This window comes from Ictalurus furcatus, chromosome 12 (genome assembly GCF_023375685.1).
Source record: "Ictalurus furcatus strain D&B chromosome 12, Billie_1.0, whole genome shotgun sequence".
Taxonomy (NCBI): Eukaryota; Metazoa; Chordata; class Actinopteri; order Siluriformes; family Ictaluridae; genus Ictalurus; species Ictalurus furcatus.
The window spans coordinates 363,185-385,589 of NC_071266.1; the positions used below are offsets into that span (position 1 = coordinate 363,185).

At 38.1% G+C, this 22,405-nt stretch overlaps 1 pseudogene; it reads right to left on the reverse strand.

The window, feature by feature from the left end:
* Positions 1-18,447: 18,447 nt before the first annotated feature.
* LOC128616374 (uncharacterized) lies at positions 18,448-18,566 on the reverse strand (annotated as a pseudogene).
* Between the last annotated feature and the right edge of the window lie 3,839 nt (positions 18,567-22,405).

Here is a 22,405-nt window from a genome sequence, read left to right on the forward strand (position 1 = left end):
AGTCAGCGCCTTGCATGGCAGCTCTGCTACCATTGGTGTGTGAGTGTGTGTGTGAATGGGTGAATGAGACACAGTGTAAAGCGCTTTGGATAAAAGGGCTATATAAGTGCAGACCATTTAATACTCACGACGGCACATACGAAAATCATATGATAGCTTCTTTATTATGATAAACTATTCTTTAATAGTTGTGACAGCAGCAGCTGGCACTCCGACCGGGGCTACGTTAAACTGCCATGCTACACAGATGAGAGCCCTGACGGCACACCGCACTGAGAGCAAGCAGCACACCACACATGCACAGTCTCCGTAGCCCAACGTCACACTCTGCAGTCCGTAGCAACAAAAGGAAGGGGCGGGTTTTCGACCATGACGCATTCCGTAAGGCCTAAACAACAGCTTATATACTATGGTAGGAAGAGAGCTCATTGGCCACGTAGTTAATAAGGGTGACGTTTAATCACGGCACACCTCACCACATTCGCATTACAGTGGAAGCAGGAGCATCAGAAATTTACACGTTTATAATATATATATATATATATATATATATATATATATATATATATAACGTTTAAAGACTTGCATACTTAAACAAACTGCTTAAAATCTAAGTGCAAGCATAGTCACAAATATTAACACAACCATTCAGGAGTAAAGTAACTCAGAGCAATGATGAGTTATCTTTTCCTTTGTTGTTTTATTAACTTTAACGATATTATAGGCGATGCATTGTAGTATACGACTGTTTTCATCCACTTAAGATAGGACTTGGCCTGTAAATTTGTTTACTTGACCACTCACCTGTGTTAACGCAAGCACACATCACAGAGCACGCGCCCACACAGAAAGCATGCGGGTACCCGAGTCAGACAGTTTACTGATGGGAAGTTCGGATCATTTTAATGACTCAGATCTTTAAATCTCGTTCAGCAAAATGAACTAATCTCTTTTTTTTTGAGTCATTTCGTTCATTTCAGCAGAATAAAATTAAAATGTTACATGTTAAATTCCCCAACACATCTAGGACTTATGCAAACGTTGATCACATTTGGAATAAAAAATAAACTATAGGCTAATGCAACCAAGACCGAATTATGAGAAACATAAATTATTAATTAATTACATAGCATTAGGCTACGCAGTCTGTTAGTTCACCTCACCTCCCGATCCGAGTCGTTCTTCTTTTTTCACGTCACATTTGATTAGTTCAAGTCTCAAGTCTTCAGGTTCGAGGCATTCATTCATCATGTGACTGCCCCATATTCTGAAGGCAGTGGGGCTGTGAAGTGAACCAAAGACTCCAGAGGTGAACTAATCATTTCTGTTTCCGGTACAGAACCTATGGCGATGTTGCTGCGCATACGCGTTCAAAAATGAACGAATCACTCTCTGAGACAACTCGTTGTTCCCGAATCATATTAAAGATTCGCTCAAAATGAACGATTCATTCATGAACGACACCTCACTACACAGTGCGCGAGCACTTAATTAAGTTCTCTCTCACGGTTTTTGCTCTTGTAACACTACACACTTCCTGCTCTGTATTCTCGCATTCACATTAAAAAAGAAATAAAATAAATTAGATAAATTAACACTGAACGCGGTGCACACACACATATTTACATATTGTGATATGTAGCAATATCTTGGAGGATAGCTTATGATGTCGCCTGTGAATATCTTCCTCAGGCTAACCTACCCGCTGATTTTTGCAACTCATGGAGAGAAATTGTTGATATATTAAACATGTATTAAGTGACTAGAAGAAATAATACTTAGCTAGTTTTGTTTCGTTACTTTTATAGATATTTAGCTTTAGTTCGCTGGCTAGCAACAATATAATAAGATTAGCCAAACTATGTGTGGATTAGCTGCGGTTTAATTCGATGTAGAAATGACGTAAACAATACTTGTATTGTTTTCTATTATAAACAATATACTATTATATAGTACATGTTGTTTTTACAAGTGATGAAATCAATATGAACAAATATTTACTTACCAAATTTGACAATGGTGGAAGATTTCAATCTTGCCCTACAACATCTATCGTCTTCTGTCTGCTTCGCACTTCACGTTAGATCTCGTGATGAATGTTCAGAATGTAACATCATTGTTGTATTGATTCAACATATGCCTTTCAGTTGAGGTGACAGAAACTCTCGTTAATTCAACTCACAAACTAGTTTTGACAGTGAAAACTTAACATGTTAAGTTGATTGAAAAACTAAAAAAAACTATTTGTTGTGTCAACTTAAAAATTTACTTGGGGACAACTTAAACTCAAAATCAGTTTTTTTACAGTGTATGGTTTATCTTCGTTCTGAGGTGGTGTCTGGCTTCGTTAAGGTTGCAGTTCGACCTCAGTTGCCAGTTAAGGGAGTTTTGTTTATTTGCGGTAATGATTTAGCTATTGGAAAGGTTTTCCATTTACCTGTTTTAACAGACGCTCCCGTGTTGCATGAGAGTGATGAGCTTTTACGTGAGTTTCCCTCTGTCTTCAGTTCCTGTGTAGTGACACGTGCCCAAGCTCACAAAATGAAAGGTGCTGTCGATATTTCAGACTCTTTTATGTGTAGTGATGATCCCTTGTTTGAAAATCAAGATTTGTGTTCTAGTCCTGGGGTTCTTCCCGAATCTAAAACTTCTTCAGTATCTTAAGAAGAGTGTGGTAAATGGGGAGTTGGGCGAGAACAGCTTGTGGCTGCCCAGAAAACAAATGTTTCGCTCTCTCACTGTATGGCTGCTGCTGTAGATGGGGCACAGTTACCTCAATGTTCTACTGTGTATTTCTTTGATGGGGATGTATTGATGCGTATGTGGACTCCCTCGAACTCTGAGCATGATTCGAGGTCAGTTTTTCAATTTGTGCTTCCAAAACCATACCGAACCCAGGTGTTGAGTATTTCCCATGACCATTATCACGCTGGTCACCTTGGTGTGAGGAAGACATATGACCGTGTTTTAAGGCATTTTTTTTGGCCTGCTATGTGGTCAGAGGTTGCCAGGTATTGCTGCTCCTGTCATGTGTGTAAGGTTGCAGGGAAGCCAAATCAGGTCGTTCCCCCTGCTCCACTTCAACCTGTACCTGTTATGGGAGAACCTTTTGAAAGAATTTTAATAGATTGTGTGGGTGCCCTTCCTCGAACCAAGTCTGGTCATTCATACCTACTAACTTTGATGTGTGCTGCTACTAGGTGCCTTGAAGCTATACCCCTGCGTAGCAAAAATCCCATGTCTTGTCAAGTTTTGTACCACTTTTGGTTTGCCAAAATACATCCAGTCAGACCAGGGTTCAAATTTTATGTCTTCTCTGTTCAGGAAGGTTATGACACAACCGAACGTGCGTCATCAGGTTTCTAGTGCTTATCACCCAGAGTCCCAGGGTGCATTTGAACGCTTCCACCAGACATTGAAGTCTATGCTTCGGACCTACTGTTTAGGTCAGGGAAAAGATTGGGATGAAGGGATTCCCCGTTATTGTTTACTATCCGTGATAAGAGTCACTTGGTTTCAGTCCTGCCAAGTTAGTCTTTGGGCACTCTGTTCGTGGACCTTTAAAGGTTTTACAGGAAGAGCTTGTCTCCAAGTCCGGTGAAACCCCCAACTAGGAATGTCCTAGATTATGTTAGTTCCTTTCGTGAGCACCTACATATGGTTTTCGAGTTAGCCAAAAGTTCTCTGGCATCCTCTCAGGCCTGTATGAAGGTTCGTTTTTATAAAAAGGCTGTGGTGCATACATTCCAAACGGGTGACAAGGTTTTGGTTTTACTGCCATTACCCGGCTCTGCTCTCCAGGCTAGGTTCCCAGGTCCTTATGTTATTGAGTCTAAATTGAGTGATACAGACTATGTTGTGAAAACCCCTGACTGGAAACGAAAGTCTCGTGTGTGCCATGTGAATATGCTCAAGCCTTATATCTCTCATGCTACCACGGATGTTGGCTCTTCAGTTCCTGTTGTCACGTCAGTAGCTGCTGCCTCTATGAGCGTGCCACCATCTGAGAATTCTCCTGAGGTGGATGGTCTCAGTTTAGGTAGGGCTTGTTTTCCCTGTGATCAGTTACCAAACTCTGAATGGCTGGCAAATATCCAGTCTAAACTTGCGCACTTGTCAGAGCCAGCCCAGGGTGATTTAATAAGTCTTTTAAAGAAATATCCATCACTTTCTTCTGATACCCCTTCTCATACTACTGTCCTCAGACATGACATTGATGTGGGTAATAATACTCCAGTTAAACAAAATGCTTACAGGTTTAATCCCACTAAACGTGCCATTATGACAGAAGAAACAGACTACTTGCTTGAGAATGGTCTTGCTGTGCCTAGCTGTAGTCCCTGGTGCTCGCCCTGCCTACTAGTTCCAAAGCCTGACAAAAGCTATAGGTTCTGCACAGATTATAGAAAAGTCAATGTTTTAACCAAAAGCGGATTCATTTCCCCTCCCAAGAACAAAAGATTGTGTTGACCGAATCGGAAATGCAAACTTTGTCACAAAACTGGACCTTCTAAAAGGTTACTGGCAGGTTCCACTCACACCACGTGCATCTGAGATTTCTGCATTCGCAACACCAGACAGGTTCCTCCAATATACAGTTATGGCTTTTGGTCTGAAAAATGCTCCAGCTACATTTCAGCGGCTAATGGCACAGGTATTGGGAGATGTAGAGAACTGTGAAGCCTACCTCGACGATGTGGTCGTTTTTACAGACATCTGGGATAGTCAGGTATTTGTGTGTTAGCCCATGTGTTTGCTCGTCTAAGTTATCACTGTATGGGTTTAGCTGCTACAGTGCAGTGCAGAGTACATTATCTGTCCTTATGCTCTGCTCATATCATTTTCATGTAACTTATATATATTCACAAACTCATATAGACATTTACACACCTTGTTTTCCTGCTCAGCATGAGAGGATGTTACTGTTTAAGTTTCAACTCATTTACTGGTTTAAAATAAAGCAGCATCCATTTTTCCTCACACTAACTGTGTGAACTTGTGCTTGGCAGTATTTTCCTGCACACCCTGCCTCCGTTCACTGAAGATATAAAATTACAAGCTGTCTTCTTTTATTCATTTGTCATAGGAATTTGGCATATGTGTTCAGTTATGTAGTGACAAATCGCTCCAAGGTGCAGAATTATTCAGGGCTAAAGAAAAGATCTTTGGGGCTACAGCCCTGAATGCCCAGCACAGTTTATGCCCCTGTGCTTGAGTTTGTTTTTGGATGAGAGTAGAGGCTTTTTTCTTGAAACCCTTCCAAACAACTTGTGGTGATGTAGGTGACTTCGGATTGTAGTTTTGGAGACTTTCTGACCCCAAGACACAACTAACTTCTGCAATTCTCCAGCCGTGAACCTTGGAGATTTTTTGTCCAGTCGAACCGTGCTCTTCGATGCGTTGAGACGATATAGACACACGTCCAATTCCAGGTCGATTCATGACATTTCCAGTTGACTGGAACTTCTTAATTATTGCCCTGATGGTGGAAATGGACATTTTCAATGCTTCTGCTATTTTCTTATAGACACTTCCCATTTTGTGAAGATCAACAACTGTTTGCCGCACATCACAGCTATATTCCTTGGTTTTTACGAATTGTTTACATTTACATTTATTCATTTAGCAGACGCTTTTATCCAAAACTGACTTACAAATGAGGAAATACAAGCAAAGCAATATTATATCAAGCGGAGAACAATGCAAGTAGTGCTACTATACAAGATCTTTGAGGTCTAGAGAAGCAAAGTATGCAGAGTAGAGGTGTAAGAGCCAGAGTATGTAGTTTTAATTATTTTTTTTTTATTAAGGATAATGTAGGATTGGCATTTTATGGGTTGGTTAGGTGTTCACGGAAGAGGTGGGTCTTTAGCTGTTTTTTGAAGATAGTGACAGATTCTGCGGTCCGGATTGAGGTTGGAAGTTCAGTCCACCACTGAGGGACAGTTAGTGTGAAGGTTCCTTGAGCCACGCTGAGTAGGCACTACTAAGTGTCGGTCATTAATCGATCACAGATTGCATGAGGGAATGTAAGCCTCAAAGACAAGTGTTGAGGTAGGGGGTGCTGTTCCAGACAAGGTCTTGTATGTGAGCATCAAAACCTTAAATTTGATGCGGGCAGCTACAGGAAGCCAGTGGAGGGAGATGAAGAGGGGTGTGACATGGGTTCTTTTGGGCTGGTTGAAGACGAGGCGTGCTGCTGCATTCTGAATCATCTGAAGGGGTTCGATGGAGCTGCTGGGAGGCCCAAGAGTAGTGCATTGCAGTAGTCCAGTTTTGATATGATAAGAGCCTGGACTAGTAGCTGTATAGCCTGTTCGTTGAGATAGGGTCTGATTCTCTTGATGTTGTAGAGAATGAACCAACAGGACCATGCAGTTGTTGATGTGTGGTCTGTAAAGGTCAAGCCGTCATCAAAAATCAACCCAAGGTTCCTGGCTGTCCTGGTTCATTGTTATTAATGACTAAGGGAATGTGGCCTATATGTTACCTCATATTTATACTATGGAAAATATCTATGAAGTGCAAACAATATGTGTAACTGACATTTGGATATGTTAATGAAGTGAATTCAATATGTAACCAACATTTAGAATTATTACTTGAGCATTATTGTATAATCAATATTGGTTAAAAAACATAATCTATATGTATAATCAACAGTTAGAAGCATAAACTAAATCCATAGAACAATGTTTGATCAAGTTCTATTCTGAGTGGATTTGAGTTGAATGAACTCTGTGTTTCAGTGTACAACAATTGTTCTTCTGTATTGGCTGGCACCTGTCTCCACAGCAATAAAAATTGGCACTAGATATTCGCATGTGTGAGTAAATAACTTTGAGGCAGATACAAATTAGGGAGTTAGGAGAGGGCCTCGGGAAATGAGGTAGATATCAGCAGGGACAACCGATAGAGACAGACAGATGCTCGTTGAGGCCTAATAAGGGAGCCAAGGTCAAGACACACAAGCCTGTGTGAAACCTTTTTTTGTAAAAGAAACCTTGCCCTCATGAAACCTTTTCAAGAAAAACAACTAACTGCGCATGTTCCACAAATTTAAGATAACGCATAGACATGAATATTTAATTGTGGCAAAAGAAGATTGGTCTATTTTCAATGAGGACAGGCAAAACCCCACCTACAGAGACTATGCTGTGGAGATAGGTATATAAAGACATGTTTGTGTATACATAATTCGGACACTCTGCAGACTGTCACACTTTATTGATTTTCAATAAAGTTTATTTACTTTTTGACATCTACTAAACTCTCTGTCTCTGAAGTTTTTGACCTAGGCTAAAAGGTTGATTTTATTCACAATACCTTCTTTTTTCACAGCCTTTGCTAATATTTACCAAGGGTGCCAATATTAGTGGAGGGTGCTGTAAATATATTTGTATAGGTCATGTAATTAAGTACAGTATTGAGGTACTTATCTGAGGTAGGCCTACTAGTGTAGAGTATTTCCATTCCAAGAACATTTCAGACAGTATAACATCTGAAAATTAGCTCCACCTTTACAATCTGGAATTTTAAAAGGATTTTTTTAAATGAATACATCAACAATTAAAATCCAGTAACTTAATTACTGAATTGTGCATAACGCATATTTATACTTTTGGTAATAAGCATGTTTTGTTGCTTATACTTTTGTATTTTTACTTAAGTTCAAATTTAAATGCATGACTTGTAACAGTATTAATTCAATGTTGTACTCTTGTAGTTAAAATATCAGACTACTTTTTGCACTACTGATATACATATAGTCGAATTTAGGTTTTACTTAGGTATTAAGTTAACTGCATTAATAAATGTCAACCATCCTTTATTTCAAACACTCTAAGCCTGTGAGTCAGAGTTGAGAATTGGAGAATATTGTGATGCACTTTTAGCTGCCTTCAGTGAGGCCTTAATTGGTAGCCACGCCTTCCCTTCCCCTCCCCTACACCTGTAACTGCGCTGCACGTGCATCTTGACCTAAAATGTATGACTTGAGCAGTGGCCTGGAGAGGTTCACGAGAAGACTGGAGCGGTTGGGATTTCGTCATAATCGATGCGCAAGTTGATTTTCACAAACCTTTACAGCGCAGGTAAGATTTTATGATCCTCACTTACGGGTATTTTTATGGTAAACACGTAGCTTTTTATTTTTTCGGGGTGGGGGTTGTTTTAGAGATTGTGGTATGCATATGGAAGCTATCGGTATGTCGGAGACTCATGGAACTTTCGAGATGGACTAGAGTAAAGTTTAAGAACAAATTGACCGAGTATAATCAAGACAAGTCAGTGGACGGATTTGTTTCTTTACAACGGCTTCTCTGAAAAAATGAACAAGTGGCCAAATTATATAAACTATATCCATACATATTCTGTATAAATCACAATATGTGGTATATCATTATATTTAAGGTCTTAATTGTCATGTAAAAAGATGAATGAGGTACTAAAACATTACTGTATTGCCGTATTGTTGCCCGTGATTGGAATTATTTTGTTTAAGCTGATATAATGATGTAATAATTTTTTCAATCTTCTCTTTGGTGTCCAGGAAACAATGGAAGAAAGTTCAACAGAGGTATGTGCCTTTACAAAATCTTTTGAGCAGTTGTTGGTAACTGTAATAAAATCTTAAGGAGGAATTTTGCAAATGAAACAACATAATGTGGTGATAGAAATTAATCCCAGATCTGGAATCATTATAAGTTAAGGATAAGATAATAACTGATTGTAAGATCCAGTGTGATTGTTTGTATAAAAAAGTACTTAAACTGATGTAATGCTGCTAGATTAGATCCTCATGTCTGTTAGGACAGCTACATGTATGTAGGCTACAGTGGGGAAGTTCTGTTTTACAAGTGGTGGAGATACAGGTTGTCAGCATGGTAGATTGTTGCAACTGTACAGTTTCATGGCGTCCCTGCACATTAATAGAGTTATAGACTAGGTTCAGTCTCCATGATGAATTAATACTTAATACTCCAAATAGAAGACTAATTGTATTTTAGGCACAGTCCAGACATAAGACCTCAGGTATCTGGACCATTCCATAGGCTGTGTGCTGTAGCACATTCAATTTGACATTAAATAATGGAGATTATATTAAAGGTTCTATATGTAAGAATGTGAAGCAATTTAAATGTATTAAATACTTTGAAAGATGTCACCAGGATTCTGTTTGTATCCTTCATTCTTTATTCATCTCAGTTTATTTTATTGAGATTTTACATTGATTTCCTGTGAGTTATTGAGTTTATATAGTTATTTTGCTTATTAGTTTTATTTTATGCTAATCATATTCTGAGTCTGTTTTTAAAAATAAGAATAAAAACATTTTATTTAGTGATGAAAAGAACCATACTGAGTATCAAAAATGAACCTGATGAGGAGTGATTTTTTTTTTTTTTTTTTATGTATGTGTATGAGAGATAAAATATTATACTTACAGTATCTTACAAAAGTGAGCACACCCCTCACATTTTTGTAAATATTTGATATCTTTTCATGTGACAACACTGAAGAAATGACACTTTGCTACAATGTAAAGTAGTGAGTGTACAGCTTGTGTAACACAAAATATTGACACTTTGGGTCCAATTTGGACATTTTCACTTAGGGGTGTACTCACTTTTGTTGCCAGCGGTTTAGACATTAATGGCTGTGTGTTGTTATTTTGAGGAGACAGCAAATTTACACGGTTACACAAGCTGTACACTCACTACTTTACATTGTAGCAAAGTGTAATTTCTTCAGTGTTGTCACATGAAAAGATATCATCAAATATTTACAAAAATGTGAGGGGTGTACTCACTTTTTTGTGAGATACTGTATATGTGCCGTTTGCTTGGCTAATAGCTACACACGGAGAAACAAGGGTTTTCTGAACGTTAGAAATAGAAGCTTTAAACTCTTTTAATGTTGACATTTATTTTTTCATGCTGAATGTGCTGGAACTCAGAGCCTGAAGAGCAAAACATGCATTTTAATCTCATAATTGTAGTTTTAGACTTTACAATTTAGCAAGTTTGAAGCTGCTTAAGCAACTGAAATATTTCTGCACAGGAAATTAAAATGTCATGTCCTTTCACTTAATAAAAGTGGTCAGCTAAGCCCGGTAACTTTTGTGTTAATTTGGTAATGTACTGTTATAATACACATTTACAATTGACTTTGGTTAGTATCAGGAAGTCAGATAGTCCATCGTCAAAATAATGGTGGTGAAGTGTCTATTTAAAGTTAGACTTTAACTCATGATGATTATACTTTGAACTTGCAGCTGGACGATATTCATGAGGAACCAGAGAGTGATTCCTTGGAATATGAATTATCCAGCTGTGCAGTATTAGACCCAGATTACAATCCAGAACACAGTATGTCATCATCCAGTGATGTGGAAGATTTGAGCCCAGACAAAGGTTCATTGCATAAGAAACAGTCCAGTAAAGAATATCTTGAAGGTCCAGACACAAATTTGAGTGATGATGATCAGCAAAGAGGGAAGTGCACCATTTAAAAAAATAAAAGAAACTTAGAACTTATCTGAAAAGACACAAACAACTCGAGATAAACAAAACAAATAAAGGCAAATCAACTGTGACCCTAAAAATTTGTACAAAAAGGGAAGACCATAAATGAGCATGGGACAAAAGACATTATTGCCTCTACTGTGGCAAATCACAATTAAAGATATCAAGGTATTTGGGGAGAAAGCATATCGAGGTCAAAGATGTGGCATATGCCTTCAGCTTTCCATTAAGATCAAAAGAAAGAAAGGTTCTTCTGGAACAGCTGCGCAATAAAGGAGACTTTAAACACAATTCCAAAGTTCCAAAGAGGACATAGTGCCCTGGAAGCAGCTGTCTGATAAAGCTTCTCTTAAGGACTATTTGCCTTGCCCATATTGTTTTAGAATGTTCAGGAAAAATGACCTGTGGAGACATCAGTCCTCGTGCAAAACTAAGAAGTCATGTGTGACCGATGGAAAAAAATAAAAACTAGACGAGGGAGAGTACAAAGTCGTGCTGCATGCATGCTTCCAATAGCAGCTTCCTCAGACGGACGTCAGAGCATCATCAACATGACAAGATGATGTGTCCTTTCACGTCAGGAGTGATTCTTTGATTTGCAAATATGGAGAATCACTTTACGCAAAACATGTTCGTGTGAAGTCTAAGCACCAGTACGTTGCATAAAGAATGAGGGAGCACTGTCCCAAATGAAAAGCTTACAGCACCTAGTATTCCCATTCAGTCAGATGAGATGATGTGTGTGTGTGTGTGTGTGTGTGTGTGTGTATATATATATATATATATATATATATAATATATATAATTTTTAAACAAAAAAATATATTATTAAAAGTATTCAAAAATTATTATATTACAACATAAATATTTTTCACATTAAAATACATCAGAATATATGTATATTTTTTTAACAATAAATCCTAACTTTATAAACATTTATTATTTAGATCCATTGTAATATTTATTTTTTATGGTATGACTGTTTTAAACCTATAACGCTTCTATTCCTGTAATGATAAAATTACCCTTGTTGTCTTGGCACTTTCCATTGTAAATCATTAAAAACCTTACATACGTCTGGCGTAAAAACATTATAATAATCATCCTTTTTTTTTTTTTCTTGTTTGGAAAAAAAAAGCATTCTACATATCTTTCCACTTTTCTTTTAAACACACACTCTACATCCATTACAATTTTTTTTTTCTCTTTTTGCCACAACTCTTCTCTCCCATATGGCACTTTTTTTTTATCAATATCACAAGCAGATTGATCAGTTATGGTGGTGTGTGTGTGTGTGTGTGTGTGTGTGTGTGTGTGTGTGTGTGTGTGTGGTTTTTTTTAACACTTTTTATCCACTCCTAACATCACCTTATTTCATTCCATGTCTTTCTCATGTTGTTCCCCTCTCAGATGTTCAATTATTCTCTTACATTTCACATTAAAATCTTTCAATTCTTTGCAGTGTAAAAACACTTCATCATCATTACATACTTTACATGTTGCACTTTGCTCCATTGCTATTTTGTTCAGTATGACATCTGTAAATATCACTTTGTCTGATAAAATACTCTAATTTAGGTTCTCTAATTTTGTTTCTATGATCATCCCTTTCATATTGTTCCATATACTTTCTTCTTTAAGATCTTCGAATTTCTGTAAGATCTTTTGAATTTCTGTTGCCAGTACTCATTAACAATAGATTTTTTTAACTCCATCTCTAAAAAGGCTATAAAACATTTTCACTGTACATTCTTTAAAAGCACCCAGTTTTTCTCCCACATTCACATACACATCTCTTCCTGTCCCGTCCCCCCCCCCCCTTCCATGCTTTCAATTTTTTTTATCCACTCTTTGGGTATTGCTTTTTTTGATTACATCTTTGTTTTTTTTTTTGTTTTTTTTTTTTTTTAAATTTCTTGTCTGCTAAAATCCTCTTTCGCCTACTCAATTGCATCTTCTATACACTGTACAGGTAAAAACCCTTCTTTAAATTCATATAAACATCTCTAATGCTTGTGATTCCCACATCCCACCATTTCTTTAAAAAATCCATTTTCCTTGTTTTAAAATGCTGTTACTTAGGAATAAAGGCTGATTTAAATGTTCTCTCTGCCTTGGATTAAAATGTACATTGGTTAAGAATTTCCCCCAGGCGCTCATCATTTCCTTATAAAAATCTGGTAACCCTTCCATCATCCAGTTGTTTGTTTTCATTCATAAAATATTATTTCCCAAATTAAAATTCCCACATTTGTTTATAAAATATTCCATTGGTTTTTTTCCATGCTGCTTTATTTTCATCCATAAACTAACTTTTTAAATTATTATTTTCAATTTCAAACTGTTTTTCCTTCACTCAGCATCTATTAAACCCACTCCCTCCCCTTTCCACTGCACCTATTAAATTGTTGTATGTGATTCTTGGTGGCTTCCTGTCCCATAAAAAATCTAAAACGTTTTTTCAGCTTTCTTTCTGCCCACAACGGCATAGATGACACACATAAGGTATACCATAACTTTGACACCATCAACACATTCAGGATTAAAATCCTCCCTTTTTTAAGAGTCATCAGTTTCCATAAATTCAGTCTTCTTTCAATACCTCCTAATATGTCTTCCCTCATGGTTTCCTTCCCAATTAAAACACCTAAGATCTTTATTTCTTGTTTCTTTGAAAGTAAAATGATTTGTTAAATCTGTCACACCTCCAAATCTCATACTGTTTTTTCTTCATTTACCTTACCTCCTGATCCCTTACAAAACATCTGTACAATTTCCATGACTTTTTTTTTAAGCACTCTCCATTTCTTTTACTATCACTGTGGTATCATCCACATATTGAAATATTTTGTCCTTTTCTCTACTTCCTTCAACACCTATCCTTTTTTTTTTTTTTTTTTTTTTTTTTTTTCTTCTTCTTGCTTTATGGCTAGTCCTAGTGGTTCTGAAACTAGTGAATATAAAAGAGCTGATAGTGGACATCCTTGTCTTATGGATCTTTTTATTTTAAAACACTGTGTTAAAAACCCATTACATTTTACTCTTGTTATCGCGCTTCTTCTTTGTCTGGCCTTTTCCCATATCTACTTGCGGTCGGCTCTCCTAATCTTTTGTCTCCAGATTGCTCTGTTCTGGGTCGTTGTTGGGTCTATATTGTCTCTAGCGAGGTCTTTATTTATAACATCCTTCCATCTTAGGTGAGGTCTTCCACGACTTCTCTTTCCTGTACCAAGCTCCAGCACTTTTCTGGTCATGTGGTATTCTGGTTTTCTCATCACATGTCTGTACCATCGTAGGTGCGCTTCAGTCAATTTTTCAGGTAGTGCTCTGACTTTAAAACTGCCCCTGATATATTGGTTTGGAACCTTATCTCGGCGTGTCACTCCTGCAGACCATCTCAGCATTCTCATTTTATTTACACTTAGCTTTTCTGTCTGCTGTTTTTTAAGTGGCCAGCATTCAGCACCGTATGTTAAGGCAGGTCTCTCAGCAGACTTGTAACTCTTGCCTTTGATTTGCACTGGCATTGTCTTATCACAGAGCACTCCTGTTAAACGTCTCCATTTCAGCCACCCTATATTCACGCGGCTCGTGATATCCGCGTCAATAGACACATCGCTAGATAGAATGCTCCTGAGGTATTTAAAATTGGTGACTGAGTTAAGTGAGGAGTTTTGGTGCGAAATTGTGTAATGTTCATTACTGTTTGAAAAGTTGCAGTACATATATTCGGTCTTCTGTCTGCTTATTCTAAGGCCAGCATTTTCCAGTACAGCTCTCCAATCTTCCAGGTGTTGTTGGAGTTCTTTTTGGTCTTTGCTGCTAAGGACGACATCATCTGTGTAGAGATTGTCCCAGGGTGTTGAATGTTGCACCTCCACCGTTACGTAATTCATCACCAACTTAAAAAGTAGGGGGCTGAGTGCCAAACCTTGATGAACTCCTACTTTCACTTTCAAAACAGTCGCTGATTCCTGCTGGGCAACACACCTTAGTGGTTGCGTCTTCGTACATGTCGGCCACTATATTGATGAGACATTCGGGCACTTTTTGTGATCGTAGAGCTTGCCATACTAGTGGTCTCGGAACACGGTCAAAAGCTTTTTCTAAATCTATAAACACCATGTGTAGATCTTTCTTGTTGTCTCTGTGCTTTTCCATAAGGATTTAAATCGTATGTATAGCATCGGTTGTTGATTTTTCTGCAACAAATCCGCACTGGTTTTCAGTGACCTTAGTTAGATGCATCAATCTTCTATTTAATACCCGTTCCCAGATTTTAAAGGAGTGCGATATCAGTTTTATAGCCCTGTAGTTCCCGCAGAGTCTTATGTCACCTTTGTTTTTGTACAAAGGCACTAGGTAGCTTTTTCTCCATGCAGTTGGAATGCCATCATCAGGAAATTTGTTGAACAAGGTTGTCAGGAAATAAGCTCCTGGTTCTCCTAACCTCTTTCACAATTCTGATGGTATGTCATCAGGCCCAGTGGCCTTGTTACTGGCCATTTTACAGACTGCTAACTCTCGTTATTGTAGCTCTGTATAAAATTCTAATCCATTCAGTAAAGTTCTCTCCGAAACCAAAACTCTTTTAAAATTCCAAATAAATAATCCTGTTCCACCCTGTCAAAGGCTTTTTCAAAGTCTAAACTAATTACATAGCCTTCTGTTTTCGATTTTCATGTACCTGATCATATCTTTTGTTTATTGTTGTCTGCTATATATTTTCCTTTTACACTGTACACTTGATTTAATTATACTTGGCATTACTACTTTTAATCTGTTGGCTAAAATTTTTGCCAAAATCTTTAAATCGGTGTTGAGCATTGTAATTGGTCTGTAGTTATTTAGGTCTACCCTTTTCTCCTTTTCTTTTATAGATCAACTTCATCAATCCCATTCTTTGATTCATCTCTCCTTTCTTAAAAACCTCTTCATATACTTCTTTTAAAATGCTATTTATAAAATCCTTAAAAACGATATAAAACTCACTCCCCAAACCATCTATCCCTGGACTTTTCTTTCTATTTAATTCACTTAAAGCTTTTTTGATCTTTTCCTCTCTTATGTCTTGATCACATCCTTTTTTTTTTATCTTCCTCTCCTACTTTTGTTTTTATTTGCTTCAATAGTGATACTTTTTCTTCTTCTTTTACTCCATCTCTAATGAATAGCTTTTCATAATATGCTTTTATTTCTTTCAAAATTTCCTTTTTTTTCTACTACTTCTCCATTTTCCCCTTTTGTTTCAGCTTTCTCCTTTCTAGAGCTAAAAAAAATTGTGCACTTTTCTTCCTCCACTATATACTTTGCTTTGCTTCGCAACCTCACACATTGATATTTATTTTCTTCAGTTTCTTTCAGTTTTTCCTCTATTACTTTTAATTTTTGTATATCTTTTTCTTTCTCATTTAATTCTTTTTCCCGTCTTTCCCTTGTTTCTCTTTCCTTATTCTTTTTGCTTTTCTGTATTTGTCTGCAATATTTGATGGTAAATTTTTTTCACTACATACTTCACATTTTCCCACCATATTCTATCTTCCACATGCATTCCATTTTCTTTTTCAATGATATCTTTTATCTTTTCAACATACTCTTCATTCTTTAAAACCTGTGTTTAAGCCCCATACCCCTGGCCCTCTTTTCACTGTACTCCAATCTATTTGCATAAAAAGTGGCTTGTGATCACTTAGGCTTGTTTCTTCATACCTCAACCCTTCTATGAAACCTATGTTCCTTGTACATAAAACAAAGTCTATTCTTGTTTTGCACATAGAATTCCAGACTATTTGCCTCTTTGAGTATTCTTTTTTTCTTTTCATTCCTTTCTCTCCATATATTAATCATGTCTTCCATCAGTAATTTTAGCTCTTTTCTCCCAGTGTCAGTTTTAAAAACCATTCCCTCAGCCATATCCAGTTTACTAAACACTGTATTAAAATCCCCCATTATAATAACTTGATTGTGCTTCTTTAAAAACTCCCTTAAAAACTTAAAATTCTCTCTCTTTTCCTGCTCCCCTGCTGGTGCATGTACATTGACCACTATTACTTTCTTCTCTTCATATTCTATCTCTACTTCCATACATTTCACAAATGTGTCCTTATACACTATTGTACATGTTATATCTCTATTATCTTTTATTAGTATTGCTACTCCTCTGCCAGACTTATCATCACCGTTGTTATAAAATATTTCCCCATTCCATCTTTTCCTTATTTCACTTGTATACCCTTCTCTCCAGTTAGTTTCTTGTAAAACATCTTCCCTTTTACACATTTTTTTTTTTTACTTTTTCAAATTTTCTTACACTTAAAAGTCCTCTTGCATTAAATGTAACAATTCTTAAAATCCTAAAACAGAGGAGAACGTACATCAAACTCATCTTTTCAGTCCATCCGCTCCAATCCTTTAGACACTCATACCTGTTTTCATGTTTAAGTACATCCTTTTTAATCACTCTTTTTCTGGCTGCTTCCAAGCTTGGCATTACCTTTATCGATAGTCTTCTTTTCATAGTTTTCACTGTTTTATCCTCCATTTCTTCCCCCTCTTCACTTTCATTTTCAGCACGTTGTTCATTACTCCTTTGTTCTTTTTGTTCTGCTCTGTCCAATGCACTTTCCAAAGTTTCAGTCATGTCTATTTGTGTCCAGACTAATCCCTCTTGTTCTATTTGCACGTTCTGTTTGTCGCATTCATCCATCTGTTCTCCGTTTTCTGTGTTTTGTTATGTCACTGACCTGTGTTCCTCTGGTTTCTTCTTCTTGCTCCTTCTCGCTGTCTCCATGCCTCTGCCCGTTCATCTGCTCCTCTTCTCCCTCCTTGCTCTCCATCCAGCATTCACACTTTAAAAACTTTCTGCAAACCGGGCACTTCACCATGTTGCAGTCTCTTGCGAAATGCCCCCTCTCATCACATTTATAGCACTTAAAATTAGGGCAATCCTTCACCACATCCGGGCTCATGCACAGACAAGTTTTCACCTGGTGACTGTGCATCACCCGGAAGTACTGCGGTCCTTCTGCCGTTTCCATCTTAGTGCTATACGGGAGGGACGTCACCTCTCTCGGGAACCTTGTTTTTACAAATCTGGTCCCGTCCTCGATGTTTGTGCCCAGATACATTCTCCTTTTATTTTTAGAGATGGGGGTTACTCCCCATCCCTCCAGCTTTTTAAAAATGTCCTCGTCATCCAAATAAACAGGCAGATGCATGAAGGAGACCACATAATCCCTGTTCTGTAGTCTTTTCACTTCACACACTTCACCTTTGATTCAGTCCGTCCATTAACTCTTCTGTATCATCTTCACTTTCGAGTGTCGCCTCATATTCTTTTGATTGTCTTGGTCTTACCACTAGGATTTTCCCCTCTCCTCCAATTCTTTCAGGCACCGCTTTGATGTCCTCTGCTCATGCATCGTTGACGTTTCCCAAATCCACAGTGACTGTAGCTTCTTTAGTGTACACTCCCATGCTGACTTCTTTCTCTGTTCTGTTCCCATCTCGTTGTTGTTTATCCGGTCCTTTTTCATGTCCATGTAATGTTTTTCCTGCCATTGCCTCATCTGTTGACTTTAAATCATCAATTTTAAACAAACACACAAACTACGTTTAACCTCCTCCCAAACAGCCCGTACTGCGGGGAGGATTAAAAAAATAATAAGAAAATAAACACCAAGCTTTTGGTGAGCCTCTCTCACCTACTGCAGCCAACACACTTCTTCTGTGGTGCTACACTCTAGCGCTGTCGGAGTGGTATGGCCGTAAGCAAAAGCTACCATCAAATGGTGTCTAAGTAGTGTAAGTAAACCTTGAATAGGACGGACTGACTGACTGACTGGGTCCCTTTCAAACCTGCATCCAATCTTTATCCCAAAAGAGGATGTTGTGCAGAGATAAAGCACTTATCCAAATGAAAAGCTTACAGCACCTAGTATTCCCATTTAGTCTCCCAACCAAGTACTAACCAGGCCCAACTTTACTTTGCTTCCGAGGTCAGAGGAGATCGGGCTTTGTCAGAGTGGTATGGCCGTAAGCAATAGACTCTATCAAATGGTGCCTATTTAAATAGTGTAACAAACCTTGAATTGGACTGACTGACTGATTGGGTCCCTTTCAAAGAAGTATTCAATCTTTATCCCAAATTATGATGAGAGGTGTACATTTTCCACAATCCGCTATCTATATAGTCAATGTTTTATATTTAATAAGCAAATATGTCTATATGCTGATTGGTCTTAAGCAGAGTTGTCCAATCTTCAGGTTTTCATTCCAATCTAACAGGGACTACACCTGATTCCAGTTGTTTAGTCTATTGAAAGCCAAGATCAGCAGATCAAAGTGTGGCTTCTGCTTGGTTAGAATGAAAACCTGCAACCACACTGGCCCATTCTGGATAAGACTGGACAACCCTGATCTAAAGCAAATAACCACTAAGGTAAGTGCCACTTTGTTGAGTTCTAAATCTGTCATGTTGACTTGATGTCACTCCATGTACAGGGAAGGAACTGGTAGATGAGAAGACTTACCACTGTCGATGAATGGCAATTTCAAGTTCTTTGTATTTCCCTGCTTGGAGGTGGGAATTACAAGTTGCAACCTCGAGTCAAATGCAGCATTACTCTTGTCATCTTGATCAATGAAAGAGCCAGACTTCCACATTCAGTGGAATAGCAGAGACTCTGTTGTTTTGCAAGTAGCTATTATCTGCCTTGCTACAAAAGCACAGAGGAAGGGAAACCGCTCCCAGCCTTTTCCGGGCGTAGACCTCTTGCTGATAGGTGAACTTGGTGACCAGTACATTACAGAAAATTTTCCAGTCACGTTCATTGTCTTATTGAGCAATGAAGGAGCCAGGATTCCACTTTCTGTGGAAAACCAGAGACTCCCTTTCATTTTGTAAGCAAATGTTCTCTGCTTTCCTACAAAAGCACAAAAGAAGGAAATCCACTCTGTTCAGGGTCTCGGTTTCTGGCTGTTCCTAGAGGACCTGATCCTATGGAGATGACAACCGGTCAGTTATTAAAGCAAAGTTCAAAACTTCCAGCTTGTTTCTGCCCAGTCTCGAGCCAGGGACCTTTCATGCAGGAGCCAAAAACAGTTCTGCTTAACTTTACCAGTTCATTCTCAATGGTAGTCCTTATCAGTACGGATGCAATATATTTTTGGCCACATGTTGATTCCATGGCACTGTTTCAAGGCTTTTTTTTTTGTAAGATCTACATTTTGAATTGCCTCCACTGCCTATCAGCCAGTTAATACTTTAGGGTTAAGTTTTTTAATTTGCACAGTCCTGGAACTGCTAGGTTAGATAGGGGGATTTTTAGGGACAGGGTAAAGAGAGATATTGGGGAGGAGGTTGAGTGTTTTTTTTTTTTTTATTTATTTTTTTTTTTTAATTTTTTTTTTTTTTTTTTAAGTCCTTGATTAATTCAACGGGTTGACTTTGTTTTGTTTAGGTTGTTGGCTGTGCTTGCCAATGTCATTAGACCGTGAGTATTTGGGGAGTTTGGGTTTGAGGGATAAGTCTAAGTTGTGGGTTTTAAGGTCAGAGTAGTGGTTAGGTGTTAGGATAAGGGATAGTATTCGGAGGTAGGTGTAAGGGTTAAGCATTAAGTCCAGGGCTAGGCATTATGATTAGGTTACAATTTATTTATTAATTTTGAGCATTCGGATTTGGGTTAAAGTTAGGGTAAAGTTTAGGATAAGGGATGGAGGTTAAGGATGGGGTTGGGGTCAAAGGGTTGGGGTCAGGGATAGGGTTCAAAGATTGGGTAAGGGTTTGGGTAGGAGATGGCGTTTAAGGATTGGGTTGAGGTAAGGGTTGGGGTAAGGAATAGGGTTTAGAGGTTAATGTTAGGATTAGGGTCAAAGGTTGGGATAGGAAATAGGAATAAGGGATTGGGTTGTGTGCAAAGTGATTCTCTAAGTGCTCTCTATTTCTCTTCTACAGGTTCGATATCGGGTGGTGGACTGAGGATCTAGGGTAAGTGCTTAAAAGGTAAGTGCTGTATCCACTCTGTGTCGCTGCATCACTCCATTCAATACAACTTGTAAGTGCTTTGTCCCTTCTGCAAAAAGAAAGGTAAGTGCCACTCACTCCATCCAATACACACAATAAAAATAAAAACGGTTTCCCTTAATTCCCTGTCCCACCTTCCGACGTTCAACCCCATGTTACTTTTGTTTATGGGTAACGTTATTTCATAATTCCCCAAGACCTGAATCCCCTATCCATATTCTCTAACCTTTTTTTGGTTTTCATATATATGGAACATGATGTCATCTTGTGGTTTAAAATGGTATTTTACCCTTGGTTTCAATCCCTCTCATAAAGTCCCACAGGAGTTCATGTTTTAAACCTACATATCCATTTAAATTCATTCCTCTTCCTTTGTATGTCTGTCCATTCTATGTTAGGTTCTAAACCTGCAATCGTTAGTTGGTTTACACAGTATTCTTTAAAATGACTGATCTGTTTTGTGTTGTTGTTGATTCTATATAAATGTTGTTTTAACCTTGCTACTAGTGCCCTTCCAGGGTGTACCCCGCCTTATGCCCGATGCTTCCTGGAATAGGCTCCAGGTTCCCCCGCGACCCTGAAAAGGAGTAAGCGGTTGAAGATGGATGGATGTTTGCCACGGAGACTGCTGCTGGAGACTTCTGGAGCTAAATCTCGAGCGGACCAGGAGGTCCTTGAGGTTTTGTCCTTTCTATAGGCCGAAATGACTGAATTTTTGTAAAAATCGATAAGTGTTGAAGGTTGTTTTAATTTTTTTTTTTATTTATTTAAAGCTAGTGTTTGATGGTTGTAACTGGTTATTAATGAGATGATATGTTGAGGGTTTGGTAGCAGGGTGTCTGGAGGTAGAGTCTTTATTTCTGTGTTGTGGCTTTGATTTGTCGTAAGAATCTCCTACTGTAGCCTTTATGTTTGAGGGCTTTGAACAGGACTTGGGTAGCGTTGTGAAAGTCATTCTCATCCGTACATATACGATGGAAACATTTCAGCTGGGACTTGACTATCCCTTTGAATGTATGCTTAGGATGAAAACTGGTTTTATGTAAGAGACAATGTGTGTCTGTATCTTTTAAAGTAAACTTTAGTTTTGAGTGCCCTGGAATGCTCTACCAGTTCACCCAAAAACACCGTAGTGTCCAGAAACTGAATTGACTGTCTGTTAGTGGTGTTTTATTGTGATATTCGGGTGATGTGTGTTTGCGGTTCTGATGAACTGATCAAATTTCTCCATTCCATGCTGCCGAACCCCAAAGATATCGTCCAGGTATCTATAGTAAACTAGAGGTGTAAGTTTGCATCGGTCAAGAAGGGATGTTTCCCATTCCACTATATATGTTCGCATACACCGGTGCAAATTTTTTGCCCATTGCTGTACCCTTGATCTGTAGGTAAAATTGTGAATCAGTCGTTTCGTGTTAGACCGATTTCTAAAATTTGTAGAATGTATTTATCAGGTCTGCATGGATCCGGATGGTTTCTAAAGGCTTTCTGAACAGCTTTCAGCCCCAATTCTTTCGATGTATTTGTATATAAGCTGTTTGTCTATGGTAAACAGAAATGAGTCGCTTGAAATCCTGATATTTTGTGTTTTTGCCATAAAATCATGTGTCCTTTATGTAACTTTTGTGTATTTGTGACAGTGGATTTAAAAAAACTGTTGATGTACTGGGCTATGTGATAGGATTCACTCCCACAGTCTGACACTATTGGGCGGCCCCTGGGGATCTCGCCTGGGATGGTCCATTTTTCTGGAGCAGCATGTATTTTCGGCAATAAATAAAATACTCTAGACCTGGGAATATCTGGACCCATTAAATAATGTTTGTTTTGAATTGATGTATTTTTCCCGATGTAA